This window comes from Chiloscyllium plagiosum, unplaced genomic scaffold, assembly GCF_037043375.1.
Source record: "Chiloscyllium plagiosum isolate Xiang-an unplaced genomic scaffold, Cpla_swu_hap1 HiC_scaffold_15, whole genome shotgun sequence".
Taxonomy (NCBI): Eukaryota; Metazoa; Chordata; class Chondrichthyes; order Orectolobiformes; family Hemiscylliidae; genus Chiloscyllium; species Chiloscyllium plagiosum.
The window spans coordinates 66,499,345-66,519,075 of NW_028270153.1; positions in this window are offsets into that span (position 1 = coordinate 66,499,345).

The following is a 19,731-nucleotide window of genomic DNA, read 5'->3' on the forward strand; positions in this document are numbered from 1 at the left end:
AATAAACTAGCTCAGAATATAAAAACAGACAGCAAAAGTTTCTACAAACATATAAAATGAAAAAGAGTGGCTAAGGTAAATAAAAGCAGGAAGAACTGCAGATACTGTAAGTCAGGAGCATAAACAGAAGGTGCTGGAAAGGCTGAGCAGGTCTGGCAGCATCTGTGAAGAGAAATCAGAGTTAACGTTTTGGGTTCGTTGACCCTTCCTCAGAACCATCCCAAAAAAAGAGAGAAAAGCTGGCCAGGGACAAAAATGCTGTTAGGAAATGTTGATACATTTCTCACCACTAGGCCACATGATACTGGTCTGAGTACTCAACAGGATCCTAGTGCCCGATTGTAAAGTGCTGCTGAAAGCATCTTAAGATTTACAAAATTAGTAATAAAGAATTTACTTGCCCCAGGGTTATGACAATTGAAACCCCATTTGTTAAGCCCTGGACCCACACTGAAGTCTGCAGTTCAAGATGCCCCCAATCCGTTCAAGTGCCCGACATTAATTTTATTTGGCTAGTACAAATCTGCAGTAAGTATTGTTGCTTGCTCCAGGATGTCCAGACTTTAATGAATTTGGCATACGGGACATATGGGGCAACTATTAACTCCATTGTATTTCCCCTGGGTCATGGACTAATGCAGAGGCATGAATAACTTGCCTTGAAAATATTGTTAGAATTGCAAATGGAACGGCTGAGAGGTATTTAAATTTTGCACACTTGTTTAAGCAGCTATGTATCACAGCCATGATTTACGAGGCTAAACTCCCTAACTTTGACTGTCCTGAAATGTGAATGCCTCATTACCCTTGCAAGGTATAAACTAAAAGCTAAAAACTGAAAGAGGAAGAAAGTTGGAAAATATTCAGATGTATATGTGTGTGTGTGTGTTTGTGTGTGAGTGTGAATGAGACAGAGAGAGAGAGAGAGACTGAATCAGCACTGATGCACTGAAGCTTACAGAAAGGTTAACTCTTTGTGGTCTGATTTGAATGCACACTTGCTTGTTGGTGATTGAATGTTTGTGTTTTGTTCCCTGGAGCTCAAGATCCAGGAATGTTGTGAATTTGATTTACATTTTGGGAATTTAAGATGATTTCTTTAAGGGTTAGAGAACCATCAATGATTATGAAATGCAAATTCCAAAAAAAATCATATGAATGTTGGACTAATCAAAGAACTGACTAAAGGCAGTAAAAGCAGTAGCATTGTAAATCCTGGCATCAGTAGGTGTCTGCTCCTTTTTTTAAAATAATCCCAACCCAACATTGAGGAAAATTACCTCAGACTTTAACATCTGCTCATTGAGTTGAGGAATTGCATGAACTTTATAGAATTTAATTAAATATTGTAAAACTGAAAGTATAAAGATAGATCCAACATATCCCAAACCAACAACATTGTTTTCAGAAAATGAAACTAGCAGAATTAATTTGATTTTTTTTGTTTCGGACTTGTTTGTTTGCACTTAATTTTAATTCTGGATTAGAGTGGTGCTGGAAAAGCACAGCAGGTCAAGCAGCATCCGAGGAGCAGGAAAATCGACGTTTCAGGCAAAAGCCCTTCATCAGGAATACAGGCAGAGACCCTGAAGGGTGGAGAGAAAGTAGCATACAGTACAATAGGTGAGTGGGGTAGGGGATGAAGGTAATAGGCCAGGGAGGAGGGTGGAGTGGATAGGTGGATTTAATTAATTAAGAATTAATACAGCCATGCTTCAAATTAACCAGGAGGCAATGAGACAGGTCAATGGTTTTATACCATTATACATTGTCAATAGATCCTGCCAATCAATTTTCATGTTGTGATTCAGGGCGAATACAATTGGTTTTTCCGCCCTCCTCCCCGACCTATCACCTTCATCCCCTCCCCCACTCACCTATTGTACTCTATGCTACTTTCTCCCCACCCCCACCCTCCTCTCACTTATCTCTCCACCCTTCAGGCTCTCTGCCTGTATTCCTGATGAAGGGCTTTTGCCCGAAACGTCGATTTTCCTGCTCCTCGGATGCTGCTTGACCTGCTGTGCTTTTCCAGCACCACTCTAATCCAGAATTAAAATTAAGTGCAAACAAACAAGTCCGAAACAAAAAAAAATCAAATTAATTCTGCTAGTTTCATTTTCTGAAAACAATGTTGTTGGTTTGGGATATGTTGGATCTATCTTTATACTTTCAGTTTTACAATATTTAATTAAATTCTATAAAGTTCATGCAATTCCTCAACTCAATGAGCAGATGTTAAAGTCTGAGGTAATTTTCCTCAATGTTGGGTTGGGATTATTTTAAAAAAAGGAGCAGACACCTACTGATGCCAGGATTTACAATGCTACTGCTTTTACTGCCTTTAGTCAGTTCTTTGATTAGTCCAACATTCATATGATTTTTTTTGGAATTTGCATTTCATAATCATTGATGGTTCTCTAACCCTTAAAGAAATCATCTTAAATTCCCAAAATGTAAATCAAATTCACAACATTCCTGGATCTTGAGCTCCAGGGAACAAAACACAAACATTCAATCACCAACAAGCAAGTGTGCATTCAAATCAGACCACAAAGAGTTAACCTTTCTGTAAGCTTCAGTGCATCAGTGCTGATTCAGTCTCTCTCTCTCTCTCTGTCTCATTCACACTCACACACAAACACACACACACACATATACATCTGAATATTTTCCAACTTTCTTCCTCTTTCAGTTTTTAGCTTTTAGTTTATACCTTGCAAGGGTAATGAGGCATTCACATTTCAGGACAGTCAAAGTTAGGGAGTTTAGCCTCGTAAATCATGGCTGTGATACATAGCTGCTTAAACAAGTGTGCAAAATTTAAATACCTCTCAGCCGTTCCATTTGCAATTCTAACAATATTTTCAAGGCAAGTTATTCATGCCTCTGCATTAGTCCATGACCCAGGGGAAATACAATGGAGTTAATAGTTGCTCCATATGTCCCGTATGCCAAATTCATTAAAGTCTGGACATCCTGGAGCAAGCAACAATACTTACTGCAGATTTGTACTAGCCAAATAAAATTAATGTCGGGCACTTGAACGGATTGGGGGCATCTTGAACTGCAGACTTCAGTGTGGGTCCAGGGCTTAACAAATGGGGTTTCAATTGTCATAACCCTGGGGCAAGTAAATTCTTTATTACTAATTTTGTAAATCTTAAGATGCTTTCAGCAGCACTTTACAATCGGGCACTAGGATCCTGTTGAGTACTCAGACCAGTATCATGTGGCCTAGTGGTGAGAAATGTATCAACATTTCCTAACAGCATTTTTGTCCCTGGCCAGCTTTTCTCTCTTTTTTTGGGATGGTTCTGAGGAAGGGTCAACGAACCCAAAACGTTAACTCTGATTTCTCTTCACAGATGCTGCCAGACCTGCTCAGCCTTTCCAGCACCTTCTGTTTATGCTCCTGACTTACAGTATCTGCAGTTCTTCCTGCTTTTATTTACCTTAGCCACTCTTTTTCATTTTATATGTTTGTAGAAACTTTTGCTGTCTGTTTTTATATTCTGAGCTAGTTTATTGTCATAATCTATTTTACCTTACTAGCTTTTTCTCATGGCTTTATGTTAATCTTTAAAGCTTTCCCAATCCACGAGTTTCCCACTATTCTTTGCCACTTTGTATGCATTACCTTTCAATTTGATTCCTCTTTTATTTCCTTAGTTATCCATGGCTGATTATCCCTTTTCCAACAGTCCTTCCTTTTCACTGGTATATACTTTTGCTGAGCACTGTGAAAAATCGCTTTGAATGTCCTCCACTGTCCTACCATGCAGTCTTATCTCCCAATCTACCTTAGACAACTCCTCTCTCATCCCATTGTAGTCTCCTTTGTTTAGAAACTATCACGGATACATTCAATGAACTCCCCCTCTAGGCTGCGTTGACCAACTTGGTTTGACCAATTAATATGTAGTTTAAAATCTCCTATGATAACTGCCGTTCCATTTCTACATGCATCATTTATTTCTTTGTTTATTGCCCGACCCACTGTGATGTAGTTATTTTGTGACCTATAGACCGCACCTATCGATGACCTTTCCCCCTCACCGTTTCTAATTTCCACTCACATTGATTCAACCGTTTTCTCCACAGAATCTATGTCATCCCTCCCGACTGTTACTGAGTTGTGTAGAGTAATCATGAAGTGGATGGCAGGAAGCTAGAATTTGTTTGTAAAAATAATAGGGGGAAGAATGCGTGGCTCCTTTAAGAGGTTCGGGGCTTTTCTAAGTTTGGAGATTTAAACCAGAAAATGTATGCAAGCAGTTGTAGACGTACAGCCAGTTCTAAAATTGAAACATGTATCAATTGGCTGTGATTGGAAACTTTAGGCTTGTTTTGATGTTAAGGCAACTGACTTGTATCAGCCAATTAATTTAAACCAGGCACTTATGTAAAAGCCAATTGAATTTAAATCTGATGGTTTTGACAACTTTGAACCAACATTATTGTAAGAAAATTGTTATATCATCACAGGTATGAAGAAGGGGCAATTGGACAGAGTGGTGAGAAGAAACTGCCACCTGAGGAATACACATCTAGCTCTTACAGAAATCTCTAAGCTCTCTAAGAAAGTATTATCTATCCATAAAATGTACCACAGCATTTCTAGCTAAGAGTCCTAACCAAAGAATTCACAGAGCGAACTTCCATTACAGAAGGATCATTACTGGTGTGACAGTGAAAAACGTAGAACATTCTGGAAGACACATCCTGTATGGACTTTTGAGGGTCTTTTTATTACTTGGGTTTATATAAGTGGGACTTGTGTTTATTGGAACAGCATAGCAGTTCAGTTAGGAAACAGTTAGTGGCTAGAGGGGGAATTGTTCAGTTCGTTAGTAATTCTGTGATCTCGTTCACCATTAAATTTAGATAAATAAATTGTTACTTGTTGCTTATAAAGTGAGTATCAGAGATTCCCTTCATTTAACCATTCTTTTATCAGAGGGGCAAGGAGAGCTTCTCTGGGTGTTTTGGGTTTAATTATTAGAAGGGAACTTCTACTCCTGCCATAACAGATTGGGGCTGGTATTCCTGGTTAATCATCAGAGGAGTTCGACCTTTTCCCCTTTCTAACACCACCACACTGATGTTATCCTTAAATATCCCTTTCCTTCCTGTTTGTCCTTCTGAATAGTTTGATACCGCTGGATATTTAACTCCCAGTCATGACCACCCTGCAACCATGTCTCTGTAACGGCCACTAAATCAGACCCATTTGCATTGATTTGTACCATCAACTCATTTACCTTGTTTCGAATGCTGCGAGCAGTCAGGTAAAATGCTAGTTTTTATTCCTTCTTTTTGAATCCTAACACCTCCACCTTAAGCTGTCACCCACTCGAGCTAACTCAGAGCCTCCCCTTAGGTTCCTACCACCCAACCAAACTAGTTTAAAGTCCACCCAACAGTGCAAGCAAAACCACCCGCAAGAATATTAGTCCCCTCACTGCTTGGGTGGAGACCATCCCTCATGAACAGGTCTCACCTTCGCCAAGAGACCGTCCCAGTTATTCTAAAGCCCTACCTCCTATGCCACAGTCCTCTCCACATCAGAAACTGTCTAATCTGCCAATTCCTAGCCTCACTAGCATTAGGCACAGATGGTAATCGATCTTTAATGTGGTGGCTTCCAATATGGATCCTACCTTCCTAAATTCAGTCTTCAGGACCTAGTCCTTCTTCTTACCTATGTCGTTGGAACCAACTGCAGAAGTGCCTCACTGTGTCCCCAATGATTTGCTCTCCTATCATTATAGTCCTAAGTTCCATTTTCTCCACTGTCTGTGCAGCTGAGTCTTCAGGACCTAGTCCTTCTTCTTACCTATGCCTGAACTGCTGTGCTTTTCCAGCACCTCTAATCCAGAATCTGGTTTCCAGCATCTGCAGTCATTGTTTTTACCCTGCGCTTAATTTTAAGACTGCTGCATGTTACTGGTGATGATGGAGTGCCAGTCAGAGCTTTATTTTATATCAATTTCCCTTCCTCGCTGAAAATTAAAGTTTCAGTTCAACATTATGTTGTGAAAAATCAGTAACAAAATTAACATTCTATTGTTAACATCTGCGTCTTTGGATTCGGCCATTACTTGTGCATTAGAAGAATTTGTTACCATGTGAGTGGACAAGAGCTTTTAAGGCAGCTGCAGTCATTTCACAGGCAATAGCATTGTAAATGAGCAATGACTGGTCAGGACCGCTTAAGGAACCTAATCTGGGATTTAAATTAAGGGACTAGACCAGGTAATTATAATGGATTTCAGAGTTGGAAACTGTATACATTTTACATTGTAAAATTGGATTTTGAAGAAATGAATTTCCAGTTTATATTGACGACTTTTAAATTGCCTTAGTCACTTGTTCAGTTTCCACTTCTCAGTTATAGATAATGATTATATTAGTACTTTTTTAAAAAAAACCAATTGTATTAGCCCTGAATCACAACACCAGAATTGATTGGCAGGATCGATTTGGTTTTATACCATTATACATTGTCAGTGACCTGTCTCATTGCCTCCTGGTTAATTTGAAGCATGATTGTATTAATTCTTTATTAATTAAAGAATGGAAGGATAAAGCCGATAGTAAATGGACAGATACCTTACTGGCCACTTGGAGGAATTCTGCATGTGATTGGGGGATAGAGGTATGTACAGCAGATGTAACTCCCAAAAACTGGGAGAAGTTAAAAGCTGATTGTGAATGAGTAGATGGAAAACAAAGGGAACAGGAGAAACAGTGTTAGGTCACTCAGGCTGAGGAATATATTTGAAAAGCTTAAAGCAACAACACTAAAATAAAAATAACTTACATTCTACTGGGAATCCCGAGCCTATGTCTGGCATACGGACCTTTTTGAGGGAGGGAATGGGGATTTTCCCCTAACATCTCCTGATAGTCCCCAACACACCCCCTGATTATAAACCTTCCTTTGCTCTGAAGATGAAGGGTCCAGTATCGATATCCAGCTTCAGAGCTGACATCACTGGGGTGAGAGGCCTGAGCCATCCTAAACCAGGGGCCATCTCAGGAATCCGAGTATTGTTAATGACCCAAGCCCTGACCGCAAGGAGAAACCAGCCCAATCTGCTCAATATGTCCACAGGACACTACAGATGTTAAGGCAGCAAACTCCTGGGAGGGGCCTGAATACGAATGGCTTGTGTTATGAGACTGAAATATGTGACTAGCTCAAGATTAGAGTGGTGCTGGAAAAGGACGGCAGGTCAGGCAGCATCCAGAATCGATGTTTCGGGCAAAAGCCCTTATCAGGAACAAAACGTCGATTTTCCTGCTCCTCAGATGCTGCCTGACCTGCTGTGCCTTTCCAGCACCACTCTAATCTAGAATCTGATTTCCAGCATCTGCAGTCCTCACTTCTGCCATAAGTGGCCAGCTGTCTGACGAAATGGTTTCCAGCTCACAAATGAAAAATGATCACAGGACTCACTTTTGTTTAACCTGATGCTTTCGCCATGTATTCCATCTGGTGTTGCCGACATGATCCAGACAAACAATATGAACTAGTCCAAGAATTCCCAGTTGCTAATGAGGTGAGTGATGGTTTTCGACTGGGATGGCCAGAATAAGACTGAGCCACGACGCAAGCTATAGGTAAAGACTGAATATGTCCAGTGACCTCGCAATCCCTATAACCCATGTGGCCAACCCTGAAGAGGTTGATTGAGACTAGCATACCCACTTGGGGCAGAATCCATCTCAGATGCCCACCCAGCAACGGTTGCTGAACAACCCTTTCCTGAGGGGACCCTTGAAGTGGGGACAGGTAGGCCCCAGTGCTACACCTTTGGGACTGGGAACAAGACAGTGAAATCCCCCAGGGTAAAATGGCAGGTCCTTGCTTTAACTGTGGAAATATGGCCACTGGGGAGCGATGTGTCCATAACGTTACCTTGGAGCTAACGCGGGGGTCGGCATGCTTGCATCTGAGCAAGAGGAAAACCTGCAGCTATAACACTAACTCTTCTTTGTGCTTTTTGACATGGCCTGATTGAGTACGGAACCTTGTGGAAACATAGAGGATTTTTAACCCCCGCGGGGCGGCGTTATAGTAATGCTATTTTGTCCAATCAATCTGGCAGTTATCAAGATGTTCGGTTCACATTGAGACAACTGATACAGTTTCCACAGTAATGGGCAGCTGCCAAGCGGGCAGCCTTACACCCCAAACTTCTGGTCCCATTGGGCCCCCAGCCAAACCTGGTTAGAGACACTATAGGGCTGGGTATGCCAGGAATCACAGGGGAGGCCCTCTGCTAAAGAGCACAAACTATGGCCTCAAATGGGGTGCTCCCTCGATGCTCAAACCAAAATGTGGGTGACCCCTGCTGGACAAGTTCATGTTCCTTCTCTGCTGCTGCCTATTTCAGTTGATTATTTGCATAATTGTACACACTCGGGCAAGGAGAGAATGGTTAATACTCTTTTACAAACTTGGTGGCTCCCAGATTTTCATAAAACAGCTAAGAAAAAAAATTAAAGATTAATGCTGCGAAAGGGATGTTAACTCCTTCCTTGCCTGGTGTGCCCTTTTTTCCCTTGTCTACAGCTTTCTTTTATAGAATTGCCTTGTGTACATTGTTAAGAATATTGTCTAATAATAGTAAATGTATTTAGTAGGTGAATCAAAACCATCCCAATGACTGATACTGCTGTCACAAAAGTGGTGGACAAGTGGGAAATATTTTAACCAAACAGTTAACTAAAACTCTTCAAGGTTGACATTCACAGACAGCCAAGCCTCAGAATTAGGAACGGGGCAAATGAAAGGCCCGTTCTTAGTCCCGCTGGTCACCCGCACAACAGTCGAGGTCAAGGGCAGGTCGCATGGACGTGCACAACACAATGCAAAACACAATGCAAAACAACACCACCTCCTCCTGGAGGAACACCAGAATACCCTGTCTGAGAAACCTGTTCAGCCTCCAATGGGAATAGCTGAGCTTGATTGTTCTGCCTTTCGTTACACTCCTTCTTATCTTTCTGTCACTAACTATGTTTGACTGGGGCACAATGGATAACCTGATAACTCTAAACGGGAATTACAGTTCAATACTTTTCTTTATGCACAGAAGGTTAACCACTCCAGTTGCTGGGTATTTACCCATATCCCCAACCATCCCAAACTCGCACCAAGCAAGCCCTTATGGAATTTGAGTGACTTGCAGCTTTCTTTTCCTCTGCCTTTGGAGCTGCTGTACCAGAAATCAAAGTACCCCTGCAGACAATCCTGTGCTTGGTTCAGTTCACTGTTATGGCTCTCCTCCCCAGCAATCTCACAGATGCTGAAGGTTCCCTTCCTGATGAAATCCCCCCCCCCCCCCGATGCTGATTCCCAGTTCCTGGAGCCTTGTTCCCCTTTCCTTACTGAACCCAAGGGCTATCTGTCTGATTTCCAGCCACCATCAACTGACAACCTGCCTGGCTCTGGGTATATTCCCCCTTTAACCAACACCACAATCTGTTCTTTATTTTAAAAAGAGGAAAACTGTGATGAAGCCGTTTTGTCACAAAGCAATTTTTGCAGTAAGATTTCTAGCCTGTTAGCCCCAGTACTGTCTGAGACCTGGCTAAGGAATTCTGTTCTGACCTTGCAGCTGCAGGCTGTCTCTGCTCCTCAGTGCCATTAGTTCTGCTCCAGAGAATGATAGATTGTTTCTCTCTGTTCCTTATTGGTTATTCTAGCCAAGCTGAAACCTGCAATATAAGATAACATTCAGTTTTGTAGACATTAAGAAGTGTAGGTGTGGACAATGTATGGGAACCTTACAACTTGCATAATTATTGGGCAATGGGCTTGAATGTATTTCATTGGAATTGCGTCGGAGTTTGTTCTGAACGAAGGTGAATTCCCCATGGCCATGGAATAAAAGCTAGTTAATTGCTCAAGGGTTTCTCGCCTATTTTGTTTTAAACACTTCGGCACAAGATTTTATTTCCTTAATAATTCTATACTGCGCCCTCTTCAGGTGCTGTTTAGCTAACTCACCTGCCTGGTTTAATCTCTCCCTCACCTCCAATACATAGTCTAAGTGTGAGATCTCCAACTTTGGTCCTGTCAATTTTTCTTTAATTAATTTCAAAGGGCCTCTCACTTCATGCCAAATATTAGCTCAAAGGGAGTGAATGGAGTAGATTCATTTGGGGCATCTCTAATGGAAAACAATACAAATAAGATACCTTTATCCCAATCATTCGGGTAATCCTGACAGTATGCTCTCAACACGGACTTCAAGGTCAGATGTCACCTTTCTAAAGCTCCCTGGGATTCAGGATGATACGCACTGGATTTAAAGTGCTGTACACCTAAGCTATCCATAACTCCCTTCAACAGCCTCGCAGTAAGATTTGACCCTTGGTCCGACTGAATCTCTCTGGGTAGCCCATACCGTGTGAAGAAAGCTACTAACTCCTCTACCACCCTTTTTGCCTTGATACACCATAATGGAATTGCCTCCAGAAATCTGGTAGACACATCCGTTATGGTTAACAAGTGCTGGTTCCCACTTTTAGTTCTCGGGAGGGAACCTACACAATCAATTATAACTCGTGTGGAATGCGGGAATTGACAACAAAGGTGCTGGTTTTATTACCACCTGGGGTTTACCCACCATTTGGCATGTATGACACGTACAGCAAATATTAACCACATCCTGTGCATTCCAGGCCAATAAAAATGTTTTTGTATCTTAGCCTGAGTCTTTTTGTACTCCTAGGTGACCTCCTACAGGTAGTCCATGTGATACCCATAACACCTCCTGTCTTTATGCTACTGGCAACACAATCTGGTGCACTTCTGCCCATTTCTCCTCTGCACTAACCTGCCGTGGTCTCCATTTCCGTCTTAGGATTCCATCTTTCAGATAATAACCCTCCAGAATATTCCCTGCCTCCTTTTCGGAATACGCATCCACATATATATCTTCTATCATTTTGTCTTGCTGTTGCAAATCCTTTTACCTTTCAGGAGTAAACCCTTCTGTCTGACCCTCTGCTTGTTCAGGTTTTTCCTGCACCATTACGTCAAACAGGGTATCTGCTAACTGAACCTTAACTCCTTCATCTTTCTCTTTACTTTTCACTTTGTGCTGTGACTTATGATAGTGGGATCTGGTTACCACATAGTCTAGGAAAATATCAGGATAGTTCTGTTTTAACTCTTCCGTTTCTTGGTCTTCCTTGGGTTTCTCCACAACAAGGTGTCAGTCCCCCCTTGGATCCTGCCAAATCATTCCCAAAAACAAACTGAATTCCTGGAACTGACACTCTGTCAATCACTCCCACTGTTCCTTCCCCAGTCTTGAGTTGGCACTCCAACTTAATCTTACATAAGGGAACGTTAAATTTTTGCCCATCTATCCCACAAATTACCACACTCTCGGGCAACAGATCAGAAAGAGTGCATACTCGCTCAGCCCTCACTATCAGCAATTGGTTAGATCCTGTTTCTCTCAAAATTATAACTTCTTGCCCTTCTCCCCCTGTTCTTTCTGAGTAAACTTTACCCACAGAGGTCAATTCTTTGTAGACATCAGGTACTAACTCCATACCCAGCCCCTGCCAAGGCTGTGCACTCTCCTGCAGCTCCTTGGCTCTTCTTGGAGTTTCCTTTACCACCTTCACTCATGCCACTGGCTTAGCTTCGTTTACCACATCTTTTCCCTCAGTGCCTTTCTTTAACGACCGGCACTGTGACTTTACGTGTCCCACTTTACCACAGTGGAAACACCTGGGGCCTTTCACGTCCTGTCCACCCTCTTGGGCTTCTTTTTTAACCTGTGGTAAACTCTTACCAGTGCGCTCTACGCTTGGTTTCAGAGTGTAGGATCTCCCCTTCTCCCAACTTCTATCCCTCACAGAATGAAATTCTGGCCGGAAGCTTGTCTTATGCACCAATATGTATTCATCTGCTAATTCTGCTGCCCTTCTTACTTCCTCAACATTCTGTTCCTCCATATAAATTCTTAACCTCTCAGGGAGTGAGTTTTTAAACTCCTCCAACAGAGTCATCTCTCGTAGAGCCTCAAATGTCTTATCTATTTTTAAAACATGCACCCATCTATCAAAATGACAATGCTTACTTCTTTCGAACTCAACATAAGTCTGACCTGGTTCCTTCTTTGTGTTTCTGAACTGCTATACACGTCTGGTACCAATCATAAGCACTTCAAATAGTCTGTTTAACCTCTTCATAATCTCTTGACCCCTCATTTGATAGCACGGCAAATACCTCACTAACTCTGCCTACCAGTTTTGTCTGAACTCGCATTACTGATAAATCTTCGGACCACTCCATCTGCCTAGCCAATTTTTCAAATGAAAAAAAGACTTCAACATCTTTCTCACCAAAATGTGGCAGAGTTTTGACATATTTGAATATATTTCTTTTTTAATCTCCATCCTGTTAACTTCACTTTGCTGACAAAGTTGTAACTTCTCAAGTTCAAATTCTTTCTCTTTTTGTCTCTCCCTTTCTTCCCTCTCTCTTTCTCTCTCCCTTTCTTCCTCTCTCTCCTCCTTTCTTCTTTCTTTCTTTCCTCAGCTAAGAACCTTGTTTCTCTTTCCTCTCTCTTTGTTTATCTTCTAACTCCATTTTCCTCAGTTACAATTTAAATTTTTCTACCTCTACTGCACTTGTCTGTTTCTCTGACACACCAAAGTGTTTCAGTAACTCCTTTACAATTTCAGCTTCACTTTTGTCCTTGGTTAAACCCAAATTTAACTTATTTGCTAATTCTAAAAGTATGGCCTTTCTCTTTCCTTCTAAACTTTCTTGGCAAATTTGAGAATCATTTTCAAATCCTAGAACCTCTTTAGCAAATTTAAGAGCCATTTCTCTCACTTTTAATCAACCACAAGTCACCAAAATTAAACAAATTGTCTCACCTACATTTTATATAAAGATTTAGGACACTAACCTGCAAATGTTTAAATCTGCTGGGGGTTTTCGTAGCCCCAAATCTGTTCAAATCTGTCCAAACCAGTCCAAATCCCAACAACGAGCCCCCAAACAGTTACGACACTGGGTAAACTTCCCCTGCTAATTTAATCCAGCAACACAGAAAAGATTGACCTGTGTGGTAACCTGTGAAAATTCAAGAGGCTAAGAACTATCCCCAAAGTCACTAGTTAAAGTAAAAATAATTAACTAGCAACTATTTACAACTCCTTTCTCTAAATTTTACTTTCCCTTCCTCAATACTGGTCCGATAAAACCCCCGATTTAAGATTTACCAAAAAATTTAAATCTCAAACCCAGCCAGCTGACGAATCTTCTCTTTGTATCTTCCTCTGTCTTCTTTTCTTATTCTTAGGTTTTTGTTTCACAGAAAAATAAATAAGGGTATCTTTAAGAGAGCTATTCTGCAGGTAATCTGCATATGTTGGTGGCTTGGCAGTTCTCCTCCAACTGTTCAATTTTTCTTTTCAGTTTTATACCCCAAAGCATCAGATCATTTCAGGATGTTTCATTGTATTGTCAAAACACCACATTTAAACTTGATTGGAGTTTATGTATCTTGGGACATAATTTAAATTGATTGGCCGGATTTGAATTTGTTTTGTCTCATAGCAAACCCCAGGTACTGCTAGCTGCTGGACCAAATGTTACATTGTAAATTTTCCAGTATTCTGTGTGCTTGCCAAGTCTTTTAATTCTCCTAAAGGTACAGTACCCCTTACATCTTCATAACATTGTTTACAATTTACATTGGTGATTTAGAGTTGAGAACCAAGTGTCTGTCAGTGTTCGCAGAGGTGCATAGGACACTGAAAGTCTGCAGAGGGATTATAGATAGGTTGAGTGGGCAATGGTCTGGCAGATGGAGTACAATGTTACTTCGTGTGAGGTCATCCATTTTTGCAGGAATAACAGCAAAATTGGCTATTATTTAAGTGGTGAAAAATTGCAGCAGTCTGCTGTGTGGAGGCACCTAGGTGTCCTTGTGCATGGATCACAAAAAGGTTTGCAGGTGCAGTAGGTAATTATGAAGACAATTGGAATATTATCCTTCATTGCTAGAGGGGTGGAGTTTAAAAGCAGGGAAGTTCTGCTGCAGCTGTATAGGGTGCTGGTGAGGCCACACCTGGAGCACTGTGTACAGTTTTCATCTCCTTCCTTGAGAAAGGATTTACTGGCACTGGAGGGAGTGCAGAGGAGGTTCACTGGATTGAATCTGGAGAGGGTTGACTTATGGCGAAAGATTGAATGCACTGGCACCATACCCACTGGGATTTAGAAGAATGAGGGGGGATCTTAAAGAAACACATAAAATGATGAAGGGAATAGTTAAATACAAACAGGAAGGTTATTTCTGCTGGTGGGTGGAACTAGGACTATGGGGCATAGCCTCAAAAGAAGGGGGAGGAGATTTAGGACTGAGCTCATGAGGAACGTCTTCACCCAGAGGGTTGTGGATCTGTGGAATTCCCTGCCCAGTGAAGTAGTTGAGGTTTCCTCGTTGAATCTTAAGCAAAGGCAGATAAGGTTTTTGAACAGTGAATGAATTAAGAGTAATTGAGAGTGAGCAGGTAAGTGGGAGTCCACGAAAAGATCAGCCATGATCTTATTGAATGGCGGAGCAGGCTCCTGGGGTCAGATGGCCTACTCCTGCTCCTATTTCTTGTAAATGTTCACGACTTTCTGGAACCCTCTACCTGCCTCGGTCATATTCACACCCTGCTGTCCCTGACCACTGAACAAATTCAAGCTAGTCAGTCTAAGGGGTGTGACTGTCTCCTGAAATAACTTTCCCCCTCCCTGATGTGTCAGAGTGTTCAAAGGTCAGATTCCAGCTCATCAACTCAGCCACAATTCTTCAAGTTACCAACACTTACTACAGATGTGGTCATTATGAACCACAATGCAGTCCACCAGCTCCCACATCATGCAGGTATAACTCATTGTCTGACCCTAAATCTCTATTTATTTAGTTCTTAACTTTTAAAAGAAAATCTCCTACTGGTCATTTAGTTTGTGATCTGTAAATATTTCTCCCTATTTACTTTCAATCTGAAAGTAACTGAAAGGGATGACTCAGTGGTTAGCACTGCTGTCTCACAGCTCCAGGGACCCGAGTTCGATTCCCACCCCAGACGACTGTCTGTGTGGAGTTTGCACATTGTATGCGTGGGTTTCCTCTGGGTGCTCCAGTTTCCTCCCACAGTCCAAAGATGTGGCAGCTCAGGGTGAATTGGCCATGCTAAATCGCCCATAGTGTTAGGTGCATTAGTCAGAGGGATATATAGGTTAGGGGAATGGGTCTGGGTGGGTTACTCTTCCGAGGGCCAGTGTGGACTTGTTGGACTGAATGGCCTGTTTCCACACTCTAGGGATTCTAATCTTCTAATTTAACCTGTAATAGTCAAATTAGCCGCTATTATAACCAATAAACTTAGTTTTCCTGCGATGTCACTCTGCTGGGCCTTTGATATTGGGCTTTAAGTTATCTCATTCAAAAAGACCTTAAGAACTATGAACCCAAAAGACCAAGCAAAAAGCATCTCTTCCCATCTGTACCGAATTCTCACATTGCCAGAAAAGTCCCCTTACTCTATACTCACTCAGGTTTTTCCTTACTCTGGATGTGATCTCTCCTTCCTGTCCTCATTGTTCTCTGCTGCTGCACTCTTCATTGAACCAGAGTTCATCTCCTGGTTTGTTGGTAATGGTTGAGTGGAGGATATGTCAGGCCATGATATTGCAGATTGTGTTGACGTGCGATTCTGCTGCTGCTGATGGCCCACAGCGCCTCATGGATGCCTTGTCTCAAGATGGTGGATCATTTCAAAATCAATCCTATTTAGCACTATGGTAGTGCCACACAACGCGATGGAGGATACTCTCAATGTGAAGGCAGGACTTCATCTCCACCAAGGACTGTGTTCTTACCAGTATTGCCACGAACAGACACATCTGCACCTGGCAGATTGGTAAGGATGAGGTCAAGTATATTGTTTTCTCTTGTTGGTTCCCTCATCACCTGCCACAGACTCAGTCTATAGGGTATGTCCTTTCGGAACTACTCTTGGAGATAAAGATTGAATTTGCCACCCTCAGTGCTTCCTCCAAGTGGTGTTCAACATGGAGTACTGATTCATCAGCTGCGGGTAGTACGTAGCAATTAGGAGATTTCCTTGACTGTGTTTGACTTATGCCATGAGACTTAATGGTCAATGCTGAGGACTCCCAGGGAAACTTCCTCCCAACTATATACCACAGTGTCCCACCTCCATTGGGTCTGCCCTGCCAGTGGACAGGACATTTCCAAGGATGGTGACCATGGGGTCTAGGACATTGTAAGTTGTGATTCTGTGTATCCAGTTCAGACTGCTGTGCACCTTATGAGACAGCTGGCTCAATCTTTTCACGAATCCCCAGAAGTTACAGAATTAATCTTTGCAGGGTCAACAAAGAGGGGTGTACTGTTCTCACATTTGGTGCCTTGATTCATGTCAAGTTGTCCTTTCGATTTTATTTCTATTTGACTATTCTCCAGTAGTTTTATACAACTGGATGGTTCACAAGGCCATTTCAGAGGACAACTAGGATTCAACCACACTCCTGTTGGTCTGGAGTTACGTGTAGGCCACATTGGTGAGGACACAGGTTTGTTTCTCTAAAAGACATTAATCAACCCAAATTTGTTGCAACAATCTAGTTATTCCATGATCATAATTACAGGGACGAGCAGTTTTTATTCCTGAGTTAGTGATTAATTGAATTTAAATTGCACCGACTGCAATGTGAATTCACAGTATTAGTCAAGTCACATTATCCTTATCTCTGGGCCAAGAGGTCTGGGTTCAAGATCCAACTGCTCCAGAGTTAAAAACAATGACTGCAGATGCTGGAAACCAGATTCTAGATCAGTGGTGCTGGAAGAGCACAGCAATTCAGGCAGCATCCGAGGACAGGCAAAAATTGACGTTTCAGGCAAAAGCCCTTCATCAGGATAATCCAGAGTTGTGTAATAGCATCTTTGAACAAGTTGCTTACAAAAGGTCAAGTCCAGTAACATTACCTACATGCAGCTTTCCTATTTTATTCTGAATGAATTCTTGAACGCTGTGAATTGCCTGTACTAGTATCTCAATTTTGAAATTGAACATGAGAAGTTTTCAATGGCTTGAGAGTGAAATTAGAAGTGCAAATACTTTGTGCATCTGATAAGTCACACCCTCTGTCCCCAAATGAGAAATTTACTTTGTGCCATTCTCTTACAGTCATTTTCAGATAGGAGTATATTTATCTTTTGAACATCCCAATCAAACCATTCTCCACCACACTCTCAGGCAGTGCATTCCACCTGCTACCTTTGTTACCTCATGTTACCTTTGCTTCTTTTACCAAACATTTTAAATCTGTACCCTCATGTTTTTAATCTTACAGCCTATCTACACTGTCCAGACACCTCATGATTTTAAACAGCTCTTGCAATACTTCTCTCAACCTCTTTTCTCCAAATGAAACAGTCCTAACCACTTCAATCTTTTAGGTAACTGAAGTTCCACATCCCTAGAACCATTCTCAGGAATCTTTTCTATGCTTTCTTCAATGCCTTCACATCCTTCCTAAAGTCCAGCTGCCAGAACTGGGCACAGTACTCCAACTGATCTCTAACACGTCTCTTATTAAATTTATTGTATTCTATTCCCTTCCTCATAAAGCTTTGGATACTGCAGCCTTTATTAACCCCTCTCTCTCTATCCATCCTGCCACCTTTAATGATTTAGGTATATATACACCCAAGTCCATGTGATCCAACACTTCCGAGAAGTCTCCTTTATTCAATACAGAATCCTTGTGTTCATCAAACCAATATGTATCACCTCACACTATTCCACATTCAACTCCATCTGCCATTTGTCCAGCCATCCCTCAAACTTGTTGATGTCCTTTCAAGATTCAACACTGCTGTCACAGTTCAGAATACTTCCAAGTTTTGCATAATCTGCAAAGTTCTAAACTGTGCAATAACTGTGATAGGTGGGTCACTTCCGAGTAACTCTGTCCTTGGGCAGGAGCGTAAGACAAGGGGGCAGAAGCTTAGAGCCAGGACCTTCAGTGGTGATGTCAGAAAGGTGTCATCAAAGAGTGGTGGGAATCCAGAAAACACTCCACAAAAAAGCCGCTAAGTCTGGGAGTCAAGTGACATTCTAATAACGAAGATTGATAGATTTTTGTTAGTCAAAGGCTGAAGGATTAAGGAACCAAGGTGAATAAATGGTACAGAGTAGCCATGTTCTCACGGACCAGCATAATGGCTTTAGTGGCTGAGAGACCATCTCCTGTTCCTGTGCAGCTATTAATGCAGTAATTTATGTGCTTTCTCTGTGCTCTAATGAATTCCATAAGTAGTGTCACACAAGGGTCAGGGATTCATCATCTGTGACTGTGACCATAGAAGATCCTGTGGGCTCTGAAATTAGCTGAGGGTTTCCATTGAAATCATGGGATATCAGTTTTGACTAATTCTCACTGTAACGGAGTTTGGATTGTCTTTTGGGGAATCTTAATCCCCAGCACCTCTTGATGGTGAGGATTTTGTACAATGGCCTTAGTTAGAGTTCTGTCATTAACATCTGGTAGATATTTTCTAATCAACCTGTTTAGAAATGCTATTACACACCCATGGAGCAGGTGGGACTTATTTTTAATCCATTCACAGGATGAAGGTGTTGTTGGCTAGAGTATGGTGTTGGAAAAGCACAGCAGGTCAGGCAGCATCCGAGGAGCAGAATCGATGTTTTGGGCATAAGGCATTCATCAGGAATGGGGGAGGAGAGCTTCTTCAAGGTAGGCATCCTTGGTAGAGGCTTTGCAGTAAGGTTGAAATCAACTAGGGGAAACTGAGGACTGCAGATGCTGGAGATCAGAGTCGAGAGTGTGGTGCTGGAAAAGCACAGCAGGTCAGGCAGCATCTGAGGAGCAGCAGAATGAGAATGAGAATCCTGATGAAGGGTTTATGCCCAAAACATCGATTTTCCTGCTCCTTAGGCCAGCATTTATTGCCCATCCCTAATTGCCCAGAGAGTAGTTTAAGAGATACATTGCTGTGGGTTTGGAGTCACATGTAGGCCAGACCAGGTAAGAAAGGCAGTTTCCTTCCCTAAAGGACATTAGTGAATTTAAGCCTCCTGGCCTGGAGGAAGGGGCACCACCACTATGCCATAATGCTGTATAATGATTCCAAGGTGGAAGCTAAACTCAATATTTCAAGGTTTCTCCCCAGGTACTTCCGTGTTTGAATGAATCTTCCTCTCCAAAAGTGTCTGCAGAGCCTCACTGTGAAAACTATTTAGATGGGGATTCTATACAACTCCAAAAGCTTCCCATAGAGGATCAGATTGATTGTACAAATCTAACATCATTGGAGTTTTCGTCACTTACCATGGACCTACTGTTGCTAGCCACAGGCTGCGGGCATAGGAAACTGGTAAAATGTGAACTGTCAATCAGAGGCAAAATAATGCGAGACAACTGATCTTCAACACACAGTGACCCTGAGAACGGAACTCCAGTACAGAGTGGTTCTGGAAACTGGAGTAATTCTCAAAGATGAAACCCAGCACAGAGTGATTTCCAGAGTTGAACTCCAGCAGTTGAACTCCTGCAAACCGAATCTCAGCCTGAAGCAGGATTGCAACACAGAGTGGTCCTGGAGCTGGATTGCAACACAGAGTGGCCCTGGAGCT